The following is an 18,442-nucleotide window of genomic DNA, read 5'->3' as shown; positions in this document are numbered from 1 at the left end:
AACTGTTGAACGCAATATCCAAATCATGCATAGCGTCGTTTTGTAGGTTATGTCAAGACCTTTCAAATTATGTATAGTATTGCCAGATACGAGCTCTGTAGCGCTTTGTACATAGCCGCGAAATTCAAAAGACAAAAAGGCGGAAGGGAGATATTTGCCAAACTAATATATAGGAAGTGTCAGCTTTCCCGCAGTCGGATGTTCTTGGCGCGGATCGCTGAACCCAATTCACGTCAGCATTGTTTGCAAGAAGCTACTCAGTTGTTATTTTATACATACATAGCTATATTTAGTGATTGTTGAAAGTTCAGCTTTCGTTTATTTAACATGTTATCAGTACAGTCCCACGCATATACGAAAGGCAGCGAAAAGGAGGGAAACCGCGGCGGAGAGGGAGAGGGAAGAGCGAGGAGAGGGAGAGGGACAGGGAGAGGGAGAGGGAGGAGGGAGAGGGAGAGGGAGAGGAGAGGGAGAGGGAGAGGGAGAGGGAGAGGGAGAGGGAGAGGGAGAGGGAGAGGGAGAGGGAGGAGGGGAGAGGGAGAGGGAGAGGAGAGGTGAGAGGGAGAGGGAGAGGGAGAGGGAGAGGGGAGGGAGAGGATAGGGAGAGGGAGAGGGAGAGGGAGAGGGAGAGGGAGAGGGAGAGGGAGAGGGAGAGGGAGAGGGAGAGGAGAGGGAGAGGGAGGGAGAGGGAGAGGGAGAGGGAGAGGGAGAGGGAGAGGGAGAGGGAGAGGGAGAGGGAGAGGGAGAGGGAGAGGGAGAGGGAGAGGGAGAGGGAGAGGGAGAGGGAGAGGGAGAGGGAGAGGGAGAGGAGAGGGAGAGGGAGAGGGAGAGGGAGAGGGAGAGGAGAGGGAGAGGGAGAGGGAGAGGGAGAGGGAGAGGGAGAGGGAGAGGGAGAGGGAGAGGGAGAGGAGAGGGAGAGGGAGAGGGAGAGGGAGAGGGAGAGGGAGAGGGAGAGGGAGAGGGAGAGGGAGAGGGAGAGGGAGAGGGAGAGGGAGAGGGAGAGGGAGAGGAGAGGGAGAGGGAGAGGGAGAGGGAGAGGGAGAGGGAGAGGGAGAGGGAGAGGGAGAGGGAGAGGGAGAGGGAGAGGGAGAGGAGAGGAGAGGGAGAGGGAGAGGGAGAGGGAGAGGGAGAGGGAGAGGGAGAGGGAGAGGAGAGGAGAGGGAGAGGGAGAGGGAGAGGGAGAGGGAGAGGGAGAGGGAGAGGGAGAGGGAGGGAGGGAGGGAGAGGGAGAGGAGAGGGAGAGGGAGGAGAGGGAGAGGGAGAGGGAGAGGAGAGGTGAGAGAGGGGAGGAGAGGGAGAGGGAGAGGAGAGGGAGAGGATAGGGAGATGGAGAGGGAGAGAGGAGAGGGAGAGGGAGAGGAGAGGGAGATGGAGAGGGAGAGAGGAGAGGAGAGGGAGAGGAGAGTAGAGGGAGATGGAGAGGGAGAGAGAGGAGAGGGAGAGGTAGAGGGATATTGAGAGGGAGATGAGAGGGATAGTAGAGTGAGATATAGATGAAGGGAGAGTTATATTGATATTGATGATTTAGATTTATATGAGATGATAGGATATTTATAGTTATATTTATATTATATTATATGTATATTATATTTAGAGATATTATATTATATTTATATTTATATTTATATTTTATATTTATATTATATTTATATTTATATTATATTTAATATTTCTATTTATATTTATATTTATATTTATATTTATATTTATATTATATTATATTTATATTTATATTTATATCTCATATTGAATATCTCATTAACGGTCGTCACAGCGTAATTGTAGGCATTGTCAGAGTCTTCGGGTCCTCGTTTTTGTAACCGTTCCTCGTGGAGCTAAAGTGCCTTACTAGATTTGTTGAAGTGCTTAACACGTAATTTTGATTTTGCTAATGGTTCCTTTGGCCGACGCTGATGATGTACTCCTGGAACAGGAAAACAGTTAAGGTCCCCGGATCCGTCCAGCTACCGCAAGTGTTGGATCCCCACCGAATCGGTCGAATAGAAATATTAAAAATAGAGGAAAACAAAACGTATTTCAAATCCAATTTTATTATCTTCATCCCACTAACCATAGATACAGTTTTTATAATTTTTAAAATGTTTTGAAAATTAAAGAAAACTTGCAACGAATAACTAAATATTTTACAGTGTCATAAAAGTTTATATCAGAAAGTTTGTGTATTGAGGATTTGATCGGCACTTGCTTTTCACCTCATCAAGAGATGTTTTGGATTAATTTATATGTCGTTAAAAATGAATTTTTTAATGCTATACATGCTAAATGTTAGTATATTTTCTTAATAATACAAATTAATTAAGATAGAATGCTATAGTCGAGTTTTCAGATACCTGTAACTCAGCTTGTGGAAGTGCAAACAAGGAAATTTCATGTTCATTTCAAAATATATATTTATAAAAAAAAATTTATATTTACATATAAAATAAATACAAATATGCATTCTGTTTATTGCAAAATTGATTTCTTTAGGCGAAATGTGCGGACACAAGCACCTAAGATAGAATCAATGCCTTTAAATATTTTTACACGTATAAGGTAATTTATGAAATTGATTATGTAATATTACGTACATATATTCAGCTATTACTATATCTATGTTGTATTCGACTAATTATCATGTTAAGGCAAAGTAAATTTAGAGTTTTTACATGGTGGCAATTGATCAATAATAATATAGACTTGAAGTCTATAAACTTTTGTCAAATTACATGAGCATGGTCGACTGTCGCAGTATGCGTACATATCTGCATAGATGTTTCTCGCACCATACAGGTATTTTCTTAATTTTTTAAAGCCAAAACAATGGATAGGAGCTCTCGCTCGTTTGTTGCGAGAGTATGTTCGGTACTCTGTAGTGTACGAAAAATAATGTAATGTCATGTAATGGGACGACCTTCTTGAGATAGCACCGTTCTGATGCCATGTCCCGAGGCATATGTTATTTAGGTCAAAGGGTTTTTTAAAATCTTGATATCTCAAAACGACATCTTCAGATGCCAATATATCTCATAGTTTCTAAACGCTTCATTTAGCCATTTTCGCCTTTTAAGACGTCCGTTAGGGGTATTACCGAATCCCTTGATAAAACACCAATAATAATTGGCTAGCCCTAGAAATAATCTAAGTGCAAAAAGGGTTCTAGAGATTTGAAAATTTTTTGGTGAAGTTTGAATTCTACCGCTGGACGCAGTGAATCCCAGATACTCCACGCTCTTTTTACAGCACTTGGAGGTTTCCTGAGACACTCTCATGTTAGCCTCTTCAATATTTTTTGTTTAAACTCTGTTAATATGCTTTATGCGGTCCTCTTTGTTTGTAGAAAAAATTATCACGTCGTCAACATAGACCTAACAGGTTTTTCCTACCATCTCATGGAGGACATCATCAGCCCTATGAAATATGCTCGGTGTATTTTTTAAACGGAACGGAAGCTTGCAAAGATCAAACTTTCCATTGTTCACAGAAAAAGCGGGCTTTTCTGTATCCCTTTTCGCCAGGTTTATTTGGTGGAAGCCTGACTTAAGGTCCAGTCTTGTAAAATACTGAGCTTCACCTAGGTTTACCAATATTGAAGAAATATTAGGTATTGGGTATTTATCACTCAGGGTTTTTTGATTCAGTGTCCTGAAATCTATGACTATTCTTTTCTTTTTATGACTGAATTCATCGACACCTTTTTTATCAGCATCCCAAATAGGGTTATTGTAGGGCGATCTTGATGGTCGAATGATGTCGTTTTCTAAAAGTTGTTTAACTTCTGAATTGACAAAGTCGGCTACACACATAGGGTATCGGTATAACATTGAGTACACTGGCTCATCATCTGCCCGTATTCTAGCTCGTATTACTAATCCTTCAGTTAGTAAAAAAGTTAATTCTTCAGTTAGTAAAACGATCAACGAAACAGTTATTCCTCTAGACAGCATAACAATGGATCCCGCACAAAACTTTAGCATTGATTACATAGAAAATGAGCAATCGAATTACATAGGCGGCGCAAAAAATAACCAAGCCTGAGAATGCCAATTGAAAGAGATTATTAAATGCAACTACTTAAGTGTGAGAAAACCTGCCGAACCTTTAGTCAAATGTGAAGTAAAACTATGTTTAGAAACGTCAAACCATTTAGGTGCGTCCCAAGAAGACTCACCTACTCGGAGAAAAAAAAAATTTACAAAAATTGATAGATGAATACGTAAAAGAGGGAATTATACAACCTAGCGAATCATTTCAGTAGGGTTATCCACTGCTTCATCTTCAGTAATATTGATATACGCCTCAGGGTCCATAGTGTCAGTGGTATCATCTTCATCCTCAATTGTTTGTAATGGGCGAAAATAATTAACAAAATCGTCTTTGTTTGGTTTTTTTTTTTTAAATTTTGAGATCGTGGCATTTTAAAGCTGGCAGGTGCCTGGCCACCGCCAGTTGTTGATATACGTCGCTTTATGATTGTTTTTGGTTTTCTTATCAGCAAAAATCAATTTTGTTTAGTTGTCGTTGGCTAAAGGGATTAACGGTAAACGATAAAAGAGAATTTAAAGTAAACACCGAATCCGAATTGCGCGTTAAGACCCACGTCCGAACTCAAGCACGATCAGAAAGCGACTTGGTTTTTTTAAGAAGTTTTTTAAATTATATTTTGAACACATAACTATTAAAAGTACATTTGCTGCGCGAGTGAATCCTTTTCGATTTGTGCAATATTTCAAACAAATTATTAAGCCTTTTATTTCTTTCTCACTTTGTGTTCTGTTTACTCTCCCTTTTGTGCGTTGTCCTTAGTGCTGTTTGGTGTTGTTTTTGTATGCACATTAATTGCATTGTGAGAGAGCGGGTCTCTCGCTCTTCCACACAAAATCAAAAGTTCTAAGCGTGCTAACTGCGCTCTGGCGGTACATTTAACAGCTCGCTTGCAAGTTTTGATTTTGTGTCTTTGTACAGAGGTATGAAACAAACAAACATGGAAAGCACATGTGTGCTTGCAAAACAAATGGCGTCCGGTCATAAAGCCTGAGCAGCCAAAAATTACTTGTTGGCTGTGTGATAATATGGTACACACTAAGTGCCCAGGTTTTAGTGGCCTAACAAGTTATGACCTATGTAAGGGACCGAATCGAAAATACTGTTGTGATGCTTGCCTAGGGGTTGCGAACGATGTAATCGATGTAATCGTTAATGCGACAAACTAAAGGTGGCTTGAAAGGAGTGATCAGCTAGAGATAGTTTTCGTCAAGCTAATGATCTCCATTCCGCACTAGATTCTCAGCTTAATAGCCTTAAGTTATTAGAGGAATCGTCAAAGCGCAAAAAAGCCGTTGGTGTTAGGCTGCATAAGGGAAATGCCCCGCAGTCTCCGGCAAGTGATCAACAGGATTCCACAGCTGATCAGTTGTGGATCGTAGCAGCTACAAAAGATTCGGAGCAATCCGATCAATCCGTTGTAGTGAAAGTCCCATTTGAGACTGCTAGAGATTCCGCTTTGTCTGCACAGGTTCACAGAGACTTGGTTAAAGCCAGAAATAGTCTAGTCTGAAGTTTTCCCAGGTACAGACACGATCGTCCCTCCATGCTGGTAGGTGGAGTCTTAATTGCGGTTAGATCACACTCACGTCACGTCAGAGGAGGTATTTTTTGATGAGTCCCGTAACTTTGAATTCATATGCGAAAAGCTGAAATTTTCCGATAGCTCTGTTTACATTACGTGCTCTTACATTTCGCTGTCTTCTGAATTCCTAGAATATCTGAAAATTTGTTCGATTTTCAACCAGACGAATTCATCGTTTTCGGACGGCAAACTTTCTGAGACAAAATAATTTTATATCTGACTTTAATTGGTCCGATCCTTACTCCTTCAACATATAGGCGGATGCCATAAATATTTTGTATACCTCAATCAAATAATTTTTTTAACTCTTGTATTCCGATGTACCATCAGTCTATCTCCAACAAACTTTCTTGGCTTAATAAAGAGTTGACACACCTAAGAAATGTAAAGTCCAGACGTTATTTAAAATTTAAAATACCGGTTGTCAATCTTTTCTAAATATTTAAGTGCTCGGTTAAATATTATTATTGTATCATTGTTATAAGAACTATTTAAACTGTTGTAAGTTTCAGTTCGCAGAGAATTCGAAACAGTTTTATAACTTCGTAAACACTAAGCGCAGAACGATTAATCGTTATTTTTTGAAAATACTACTGTCACATCGGATTAGGCAATAGCCGATCTGTTTTCCCAGTTTTTCATATTCTACGTTACCCCATTCCGAAAAGCCTTACTCTTACGCGGTATCAAAATCGAATTTAATATTTTGTCCCACTCTAAACGAAAGCTCACTGCTTTACGGTCTTCAGCGTGTTAAGCCTGTCTATTCGCCAGGTCCCGACGAAATTCATGTCTGTGTGCTCAGGTTCTGTGCGGAAGCCCTGTGCAAGCCTCTAGTGAAACTGTTTACCTTATCTCTGCAACCTTCACAGTTCCCTCATATATGGAAGCCCTTTGAAAATGTTATCATTCCTCAATGGCAGCACCATTGTAGGTCAATTATATCACGATGTCAACACGGTTTTATGAAACGCAGATCAACAACCACTAACCTTTTGAAGCTACCTTCCTTCCTAATACAGGGCTTCAAAAATAATTTCCAAACAGATGTTATCTACACTGTCTTCAGTAAAGCTTTTGACTCTGTTAATCATTCACTTTTGGTTAGGAAACTTGATTTATAAGGTTTCCCTGTTGATCTTCTAAATTGGATTTTAAGTTATCTTAATGGCAGGACGCATCGTGTCCTGTTTAAAAATTCTCTTTCTTGTATTCTCCGAGTCACATCCGGCGGCTCACAAGGGAGTAACCTTGGTCCGCTCTTTCTTATTTTTTTTATAAACTACCTTTATTTGTTAATAAGACATTCGCGTGTGCTTATGTTCGCAGACGATGTTAAATTATGCCTGCAATATTAGGACAGATTAGTTAACACTGCTGGCAACTGAAATAAAGCAGATTCGGAAGCTGACACCTCTTCAACGGCCGGGATAATTTGATGTCCTAGACTTCGCGCAATTGTTTTTCTTTAATTGTCTCTCTTTCAATTGTTTACTCTGTAAAATATTATTAATTTGCATTTATTTTGTATATGCATAGTTCACCAATTAAATTAGTATTGTAGTTATTTTCTACATAAGAAATTGTTTTCATTGGGCCGTATGTTAGTGCTATATTTTCAAATATTACCTAAGCTACATATTTTCTCTTTTGTTTTGAATTACTTGGTTAAGTGTTGATTTTTTGGTTACTGTGGACCAATTTTGATTTACGAAATTACGTGAAAATAAACCAAATGTTTCGCCACAAAGGCAGTAAAAAATGCATAGGTGAAATATAGATGAACATATATTATGTAAAAATACGACCCTTACAGATAATATCAAACTTTTCATGCTGCTTTTAAATCCAAAAAACGACTTCCAGTCACAGCTACATTATCGGAGCTCAACACCAAAATTTTTGAAGTCGAAGCAATAATCAATTACCGACCAAGCACACCAATGTCAACCGACATTTATTGGTGAGCCTTTGAGCGCCTCTTTCGTTGTAAACGCTGAGCTGATTTGTGTCATGGTGTTTTTGAAAGGGTGCAGCTTTTGGGTTATCATTCATATCTATTTAAATTCAAATTGATTGCGTGCAAACAGGCAACCGAACTAGTTAAGTTGTAAGTATTGGTAACTCTGCAAATCGACAGAAGAATTGTAATGAACATTTTCTCCGTGTACACCCCTATGTATTATTTGGACTACCGTCGTTCTCGGGACAGCATTGAATATCAAATCGACGTATTTACTGAGACATTATAATTAAATGTGATAATAATTTAAAATGATCTCAATAACAGGAACAGGTGGTAATCACTTGGCTCTATGTCCGGGCTATATGGTGGATGCGATAAAACCTCCCATCCGAGCTTCCGTAGCTTCTGACGAGTCATCAATGAAGTGTGTGGTCTGGCGTTGTCCTGGTGGAACACTACACCCTTCCTGTTGGCCAATTCTGGACACTTCTGGTGGATCGTCTGCTCCAAGCGGTCCAGTTGTTCGCAGTAGATGGTAGAATTAAGCGTCTGGCCATATGGGAGCAGCTCATAGTGGATGATTCCCTTCCAATCCCACCAAACACACAGCAAAACCTTCCTGGCCGTCAATCCCGGCTTGGCCACTGTTTGGGACGATTCACCGGCCTTCGACCACGACTGTTTTCGCTTGATATTGTCGTATGTGATCCATTTTTCGTCGCCAGTCACCATCCGCTTCAAGAATGGGTCGAGTTCGTTCCGTTTCAGCAGCATATCGCAGGCGTTGATTCGGTCCAGAAGGTTTTTTTGCGTCAAATCATGCGGCACCCAAACATCAAGCTTTTTTTTGTATCCAGCCTTCTGCAGATGGTTTAAAATGGTTTGGTGACTAACTCCCATCTCCTGGGCGATGTCACGAGATGCCACATGCCGGTCTAACTCGATGTATTCCATGATTTGATCGGTATTTGTCGTCACAGGTCTTCCGCCGGCCGGCTTATCCATGTCGTGTCGTTTTCACCGGCTCTGAATCGTCGAAACCATTCCTGCGCGGTTCGAAGTGATAGAGTACCATCCCCCAAAACACCATTAATCTTACGGAACGTTTCTCTAGCGGATTTGCTTTTAACGAAGGAAAACTTTAAAATAGCGCGAATTTCGGCGTTAGTGAACTCCATGTTTACACGTCTATAACTGTTGAACACAATATCCAAACTAATCATGCATAGTCGTTTTGTAGGTTATGTCAAGACCTTTCAAATTATGTATAGTATTGCCAGATACGAGCTCTGTAGCGAATGTACATAGCCGCGAAATTCAAAAGACAAAAAGGCGGAGAGATATTTGCCAAACTAATATTAACATTATAGTTTTCCTTACAACCTAACTTACCCGATTGATTTCTTTCTTATAATAAAGATGCGTTAGAGCGTTTCCCAACTTTTTTCAAAAACTTATTAAATTTTCACTATTTTCCTGTTCAGCGACTTTTACTTTTTACTTTTTTCTTTTTGTTTCGCCCGTAATGTATGTGAGGGCAATTGCCTCAGGCCAGCGGGTCTGATCTGTCTATCATGGTTAGGCAGTACCGAAAATTTGTATAAAACGGTATCATATAGGTATCAAGTATTATGTCCACATGAACGCAGTTGAATCTGTCGTTGGGAAGTGTGATCTTATCTGGAGTTAGATTATAATGCCTTATTGTGGTACGTTGACATGAAAGGTACGTCACCATTCAAAAGTGTTTTTTTGTAACCATACAAATTCTTCTTAATTAACTGCAGCGTCAATCTGCCGCTTTTCGAGTGCAATCTTTCCGAGTATGAAAGGTTGTGAGAGAAAGAAAAAATTTGTTTGCGAAAAGAATTGGGTACATTGGAGTACGGTTGAACAAAAGTGATATTGTCATCGTGGGGAAGAAGTTCAATTCAGAATATTTGAAAGCTCGGAGTCAGATGCCTGTGCTTCCTTTTAAATTTTGCTTGCGATTTGCTTTAAACTGGCACCCCTTGGCATGGTGATTGCACTTGCTCTGCAAAATACATCCGCGACCTTTGGTATGTATGTTTCAGTTATAAACTGCGAAATGAATTGAAGACTTATTTATTTAGACTTAATGTTGTGAATGTTTTCTTTATTATCATCCTATACATATCACTAACTTTCATTGTTCACAAAGAACCCTGAAAATATTTTGGTAAGCATAGTACCGCAGTAGACTTAAGTAGTAATTTAAGCAAGTGATAGATTTAAGTTAGCCCTAAGTGGCCATCCAAAACTATCAAATAAGTTAGGAGAATAGCTAAGTCCCCCGCCAAAGCCAATATGCAAAACACGATCAGCTCGCAAGGAAAAATACCAAAGCCTGTGACGATCTGTCAGTGCTCAAATGGCCAGGACTCGTCTCAGGAATTATTTATATTTGGTTCAGGTGGGAACGGACGGTCGCGTGGTCGTCCTGCCGTGCTGGTCGATGGGCGGCTCGCTGGAGGATGCGAGCGTGGCTTCGTACCAAATCCTGAGGTGGTAGCCCAAAAACCTTCTGGGCTTCTGGTGTCGAGTTTCCCAATGCTTGTGAACGGGGCAGAATTGGAGATTCTGGAGGCCGTTCAGGCCTACAAGTTAGTGGGGAAAGGTTGAAAGGCCTTTTAGGTCTACCCGGGTGAGAATGGTTGATGAGGCCTTTTAGGTCTACCAAAGTGAGAATGGTTTGAGAGGCCTTCTAGGTCTACCAAGCTGAGAAGAGTTGGAGAGGCCTTTTAGGTCTACCACGGTGAGAAGAGTCGGTCTACAAAAGTGAGACGCACGGGTCGGTAAACCGAACCGGAGAACAGACGATAATCAGTAAGGGTTACGATAATTACCGCTGGTTTACCCGTCTCCTCTTGCGTCCTCACCACTGGTTCTTAGCTGCTGGATCCGCCTATTTAACTTTTGCCGATCTCCGGCTGGACTGAATTAACTTCGGAGGGCTCTGGTCCGCTTTATAATATATAACCGCTTGGCGAGGCGGCGTGTACCCGCATATCTCGACATTTTGTCCACAATAGTGTGCCCGTTCCTTTTTGGTCAGTGTGACCCTTCCTTGCCGTACCATGTGCGCGTGCGCGGCTTGTTTGAATTCAAATGTTTTTATGTTTTTATTTATGTTTACTTCATTGTTTGTCTTTCAAATTTTTTATATTATCTTAATAAATCATATTATCTTAATATAGTATCTTCATTATTTCCTCTTATATTATTTTTATATTACTGTGCGCATCCTGCGTCACAACCCACCACAACGAAACCGAACATAGGAAATTTTTGGGAAAGAAATGGCAAGCGACGGACACTAAAACGACGCTTCCTCTTTGGAAAAGGCGCGGACCGGGAGATGACTGTAAATACAGATTGTGAGAGGAATCGAAACCGAAGAAGGCAAAGCTGTTTTTTTTTAACGGGTTACCATGACAGGAAGGACAGGTCACTGGCGACGGCGAGGAGGGTGAGCACGAGTGCGATAGGGACAGATAGGGCTAAGCAAGGAGATATATAATAAAACAATGAATAATTCCGGACCTCTTCGCAGAGTTTTCTCATCAGTGTTAACTAAGGTTGTGCCGCCTGCGAGTACTCCGGGCATTTTCGTAGAGTTTCTCAGTAGTGTTAGCCGCGATGGTGCAGTCTGCGTTTTACAGTCCCCGTTTACATTATTTTAGCCACCAGTGTAGCTTTGAATTATGTGCAATCCAGGCAGAAGCTTGACTTGACCGACGCATAGCAGTTCGTAGAACAGACTGGCGTCAATCAATAAATCTATGCGTTTAGAACGATGATAATCTGAATCCGCGACTTTAAGATTTTGGGGTATTTTCCAGCTGCAAATGTCAATGTTAAGGCAGCGTGATATTGGAGGCAATAACAGCAGTGATATCGGTCTAATATTTAGACATTCGATATCGCATTGAAATATTTACTGGCAAACCATCTAGAATCGCCGATTTCGGTCACTCAAGCTTATGACTTTGTCTTGTTATGTTAAAGCTGATTTGCGAATCAGAATGTACCCGAGACGAGAGGAGCAAGGCAAGGAACAAAGCTTCCTGAACGACTTTTCACTACGGTGAAAATTCATTCATTACGGTGGCAGTGGCTAAGAGCAAAAAATCTTTACTGAGATCCTGTGCAAGATGAGCAGCAGAAGTCGAGGCAATGTAGACGGTTCTACGGCATGATGTCAGTCAAGAGCAAGCGTTTCTCCAAGCTTTCCAGTGTAGTACTTAAATCTGGTGTACGGCAATTGCCTGACTTGCACTGCCTCAGTTGATGACAAGCGTTAAGGCAATTAATACAAAAAGTATTAAAAGCCTATTTGTTTCTAGAAATCGATTTGCTGGGGTCAGATTTTTAAGGCTCTGACAATAATATTGAGTGCCCAAAAGCAATGCAGAGATACGGGTCAATATGCTGAGACTTGTGACAAGAAATGCGGACCTTCCCACCGGATTACCTGGCGCATAGCTTGCCATAGCCAAATTCATTTTATCCAGTGTCCAGAAATGGTGCCAAGCATTTCCACGCTGGAATTAAATTTCTGAAAACTGCTCCTCCCATTTTGCCTGACTTGCCGGATCCAGCTTTTAAAGAGGGACTTGGACGATGATGTATCCAGCAATTTGTTCCGTTGAGAACATTTCATTTAGTGCGCGAGTATAAACGTTAAATTTGACCTATAGTTCACGAAGCATTGAACCGGAACAACTTTTCATTGCCCTTAGCGCCTAAAACTCAGCAATGTGTGCTGAAACCCCAAACGACGATAAGCATATCTAATTTGTAATAAATCCAATGTTATAGAATAGTTGCCATCTGAAATTTCCACTGGGTGCACAATTGAGTATGACTTCCAACATTTTGTTCTAAAGGGTCGGCCCATTCCAAAGAATTCGAATGGCATCTGTAAGATGCGTGTGGGTTCTGGTCCTCCGTTGCCTGCAGGCTTTGCTGAGATACGTTCTCCAAGGCTGCGGGTACACTAAGAGGTGGCGCTGAAGTCCGGATCGGATGCGGCTGTGCGCGGCTCGAGGATTGGTAATGAAAAATTATACTGGGAGAGAATATATAAGTTAACACCAAATGAATTGGGAACCACAAACAGCGAAAGCTTGCACGCGCATCCCGACCTTTCTGTTGCAATAACCGTAAGATGCAAGATCAACGTCTGGGAGCGCTTCCCGTGGGAGCGCTGACGGCAGCCAACAGCACCGACACAGGCAGAGGTAGCGACGGAGTTGGCACCGACGCAGGCAGAGGCAGCGACAGAGCTGGGATATAAATATCACCCAAACTTATAATTCAGATTTAGTTCCAATTTTTGAGCAAATAAATCCGGACCTCTGGTCCGAAAAACATTCCTTTAAAATAAATAAATTATCTTTTATTTAACTGGCGGCCAACTTTAAAAGGGTCCTGCCGCGGAAAAAATCCTTCGTCGTAACAAAAAAACCTGTAAGTGCACCCCATAGGCTGCCCTGGTCCCGCTACGCGAAATCGTAAAAACAACAGATCTGTAAGAGCACCCAATTGGCTGCCAAGATTACCGTGGGTCGGATCCTGCAAAGAAAGGAATCACTTACATCGGCCTGGAGGCTATCGCCGCAGACGACTGGACGGGAGTGATACGAAGGTACCCCAGTAGCGCCCAGGAGCAAAAAGGATGAATACCAAATAACCGTTCCAGGATGTATTTTATACTGTAAGTTAATTAAGTGAAGAAATTAAAAGGAAAAAATAAGAATACACGAGAAATACCTCAAAATATAAAAAATACAATTGTTTTAACAAAAATTACAGAGGAAAAAATATATTTGAAAAACATACAAAATCTATATGAAAAATACTTTGAAAATATAAACAAAATTTTTCTTATTCTGAAAACATACAAAATCTATACGAGAAAATAAAATTTGTTTGCCCTTTACAAATAATACCAAGAAAAAAATATTTAATAAATAATCATGGCAAACCCCCTAATTAGGTCTGCCCTACTTAATATCAACAATGGTAACATGAGTGAATTAGACCGAATCCCTGATAGGGTAAAGTGTTTAAGGGAATTTTCTGGACAAGCAGGAGAATTCAGTTCATGGAAAAAAAGAGTTGAGAGAATATTACAGATATGTATATTCATCAACAGTAGGATCAGCCAGATATTACTGAATTCTTAACGGTATCAGCAACAAAATTGTAGGCAGGCTCAGTCCTGGAGTCTTACAACACCCCAATAGAGTGGACAGCTATCTGAAAATGTTTGACAGCACACTACGCGGATAAGCGCGATGTGACAACACCAGAATGACATCGCTGGTGCAAGGAAATCAGACCACAGCACTACCCACCTATCACTTATTTTGAATAAAATTACTTGCATGGAAATGGGAAAAGAATCAATAGATCTATTTGCCAAAAACTACAGGGACAAGGCCTGACCTTTAGCTTCATTAGCTTCAACACCTTCATTAGAGGCCTGAACGGCGTCTTGCCCAGACTGTTGGGAACCAAAGAGCCTGCAGATCTCCCGTCAGCACGTCAGCTATGCGAGAAGTTAGAAAACCAAAAGTTTAGGACCAACTACGCAAGCAATAGCAAAAACTATTCAAGTAAATTCGAAGGCCCTAGTAGAGGTCCACCCCTACCGAGAAAATCCGCACAACAATTTTCAAACGCAGGACGACAACCATTCATTCCACACCTCTAGAGTAACTTATTATGTACCACAGAAACAATATGGTGGGCACCACCAACAATACTCTGTTAACCTGCCAACACAGCCACCAAGAAGATCGGCCCCAAAGCCACAACCTAGACCAGAGCCTATGGACATAGATAGAAGTATGCAGACAAAACAGATAAACTACATGAACAGACCCAAATTTGGACAGCAGGAAAAAAACCACCCCACAAGGACTAAACGGACTGCCAGACCAAAAACAAAGAAATTTCCATCTAGACACCGCTGCGTACAACAACAAATTACAGAGTACAACAACGAACCACTAGAAACTGACGAAGCAATACTCGATGAATACTACAGAAACCCCAGATTTCGAGCAGGAAACAGATTAGGCAGAATATACTGGATTAAATTTTTTAGAGTAGAACCCTCTTCGTTACCCTACTTCCAATCTAAAGCAGGTAATGGAGAGATGACCAAAATTCTGATAGACACTGGATCCAACAAAAATTATATTCAAACAAGATTAGTTAAGAAACCAATAAAAATAAGTCAACCATTTTTTGTGAACTTTGTGGGGTGACAAGTTCTTATAACGCACCATACAATCGCCAATCCTTTCGACCTAAGAGATACTTTTATTAAATTTTATCTATTACCCTCCTTAAAGACATTCGATACCATTATCGGAAACGATACATTGCGCGAAGTAAAAGCCCAAATTAATATGCAAAAGGGGTGTATTTCAATACAGAAAAGAAAAATAATTAAAATAAAACAGAAAACCTCACGCGAAGTCAACAAATTAGATATTCAAGTAGAACACGCTACAGAAACTCAATAGAGACATTTAAAAACTATTTGCTCAAACGTTAAAAATCTTTTTGGAGACCCGGACGAAAAACTGACACACACGACAAGAGTAGAAGCTACTATACGAAGTTCAAACGAGAGCCCAATATACTAAAGACATTACCCGTACCCAGAGGCTCTCAGACCAGAGGTGGAAAAACAAATACAAGAGTTACTCGTAAACGACATAATTAGACCCTCACTGACAACATACCCCAATATGGATTGACCCACAAAAAATGGATGTATCAGGACAAAGAAAGCACAGAATGGTAATCGATTATAGAAAATTGAACATGGTTACCATTCCAGACGGATACCCCATACCGGACATTAACAGCGTATTTGCACAACTAGGACAGAATAAGTATTTCTCTGTCATTGACCTCAAAAGCGGCTTTCACCAAATTGCACTAAAGAAATCTAATATCGAAAAAACGGCATTCTCATTTAACCAGAGAAAATATGAGATCACCGTTTGAGATTTCCGTTTGGCCTCAAAAATGCCCCTTCAATTTTGGATGATATCCTTAGGGAACATTTAGGGATTAGGTGTTTCTTCAAAAAAGAAGTTGAATTCTTAGGGTTTTTAGTGGCCGATACTAAAATAAAAAAGAAAAAGTCAGTGCCATCATAAAATTTCACTCGCCAAAGACCCTGAAGGATCTTCGTTCCTTTTTAGGACTGTCAGGGTTTTACCATCGCTTCATCATTGCTTTGGTTTCGACGATTCAGAGCCGGTGAAAACGACACCATGGATAAGCCAGCCGGCGGAAGACCTGTGACGACAAATACCGATCAAATCATGGAATACATCGAGTTAGACCGGCATGTGGCATCTCGTGACATCGCCCAGGAGATGGGAGTTAGTCACCAAACCATTTTAAACCATCTGCAGAAGGCTGGATACAAAAAAAAGCTTGATGTTTGGGTGCCGCATGATTTGACGCAAAAAAACCTTCTGGACCGAATCAACGCCTGCGATATGCTGCTGAAACGGAACGAACTCGACCCATTCTTGAAGCGGATGGTGACTGGCGACGAAAAATGGATCACATACGACAATATCAAGCGAAAACAGTCGTGGTCGAAGGCCGGTGAATCGTCCCAAACAGTGGCCAAGCCGGGATTGACGGCCAGGAAGGTTTTGCTGTGTGTTTGGTGGGATTGGAAGGGAATCATCCACTATGAGCTGCTCCCATATGGCCAGACGCTTAATTCTACCATCTACTGCGAACAACTGGACCGCTTGGAGCAGACGATCCACCAGAAGTGTCCAGAATTGGCCAACAGGAAGGGTGTAGTGTTCCACCAGGACAACGCCAGACCACACACTTCGTTGATGGCTCGTCAGAAGCTACGGGAGCTCGGATGGGAGGTTTTATCGCATCCATTATATAGCCCGGACATAGAGCCAAGTGATTACCACCTGTTCCTGTCCATGGCGAATGCCCTTGGTGGTGTAAAGTTGAACTCAAAAGAGGCTTGTGAAAAGTGGCTGTCCGAGTTCTTCGCAAATAAGGAGGGGGGCTTCTACGAGGGAGGTATTATGAAGTTGATTATCGAACAAAACGGCGCATATTTGAACTAAATCCGATCACTGTAACACTTTTTATAAAGCATTGAATAAAGAGCAAAAAGGCGAAAGGGAGATATTTAACAACCTATTATTATCAAGAGATATTCGTACATAACAAATATAAAAGATTAGGCCCCAAGTTGTCAGCCAGATACAAAAAAGAAATTGTCAAGGAATACAGAAACACCACAGTATTAGCAGAAAGCGGGAGAAGTATTTATAAAAAACTAATTCGAAATTAAACACCCTCATTTACAGAGCCCTTCTCACTGTGTGTGCTGCGGACGTATAAATAACGGACTACACAAACTCGGACTTGGTGACACTGGACTATCTGAGGTTTAAGCAGGGATCTTAAGATTGATCCATATTATTGACATAGAGGAATATGAAAATACCATTGATAAAATTAACTACTCATGAAAAAAATTTAATAAATTTAATAAACACATAAAATTTAATAAAATTTTCATAGCAGAGGAAATCAGGATTGCTAAAAACCTAATCGACAGCTTGAAAGTCAGGAGTATAAGGAAAAGACATATAGATCTAATAGGTAGTGCTTGGAAATGGCTGGCTGGATCCCCAGATAGCCGAGATTTTGAAATAACTCAAAAAAAAAAAATAAATTCAGCTCTAACTAACTAATAATAACCAGGTTATTCTTAATAGGCTTATCTTTGACAAAATAAATAAAATCACTCTGGCCAATAGACATTTAATCGCTCCTGTGCATTATGCACTCGCAATCGTTTGCTTCGGTCGGTAGATCCTGGGCCATAATTGGAGTCGTACGAGGATTGGTAATAAGAAATTATACTGGGAGAGAATATATAAGTTAACACCAAATGAATTTAGAACCACAAACAGCGAAAGCTTGCCCGCGCATCCGGCCTTGCAGTTGTAATAACCGATAGATGCAAGATCAACGTCTGGAAGCGCTTCCCGTGGGAGCGGTGACGGCAGCCAACGGTAGCGACGGAGTTGGCACCGACGCAGGCAGAGGCAACGACGGAGCTGGGATATAAATATCACCCAAACTTGTAATTCAGATTTAGTTCCAATTTTTGTGCAAATAAACAAAAACCTTCTTTTAAAATAAATAAATTATCTTTTATTTAACTGGCCCCAACGTTAAAAGGGTCCTGCCGCGGAAAAAATCCTTCGTCGTAACAAAAAAACCTGTAAGTGCACCCCATAGGCTGCCCTGGTCACGCTACGCGAAATCGCAAAAACAACAAATCTGTAAGAGCACCCAATTGGCTACCAAGATCACCGTGGGATGGATCCTGCAAAAGAAAGGAATCACTTAAAAATCACGTAAAAAATATATTTGAAAAACATACAATATCTATATTAAAAATTTAAAAATACTTTGAAAATATAACATTTTTTTTTTTATTCTTCGAGATCTATACGAGAAAATAAATTTGTTTTTATTTTTTTTTAAATTTTTGCCCTTAACAAATAAAAAATATTAAATGAAATATTAAAAAAAAATATTTAATAAATAATCATGGCAAACCCAAACAATCTAATTAGGCCTGCCCTACTTAATACTAACACAAGCCCCGAAGTACACCAAGCCCTTAACGTAGCCAATAGTACAGAGAATTTTGACCCAAAAATTAAACTCGGACACTGCACCACTACTTGATCAGGCAGTCAATATCAACAATGGTAACATGAGTGAATTAG

Source organism: Drosophila erecta, unplaced genomic scaffold, assembly GCF_003286155.1.
Source record: "Drosophila erecta strain 14021-0224.00,06,07 unplaced genomic scaffold, DereRS2 tig00000219-arrow-pilon, whole genome shotgun sequence".
NCBI classification, from domain to species: domain Eukaryota; kingdom Metazoa; phylum Arthropoda; class Insecta; order Diptera; family Drosophilidae; genus Drosophila; species Drosophila erecta.
Note: the sequence above shows the minus strand (reverse complement) of the source record.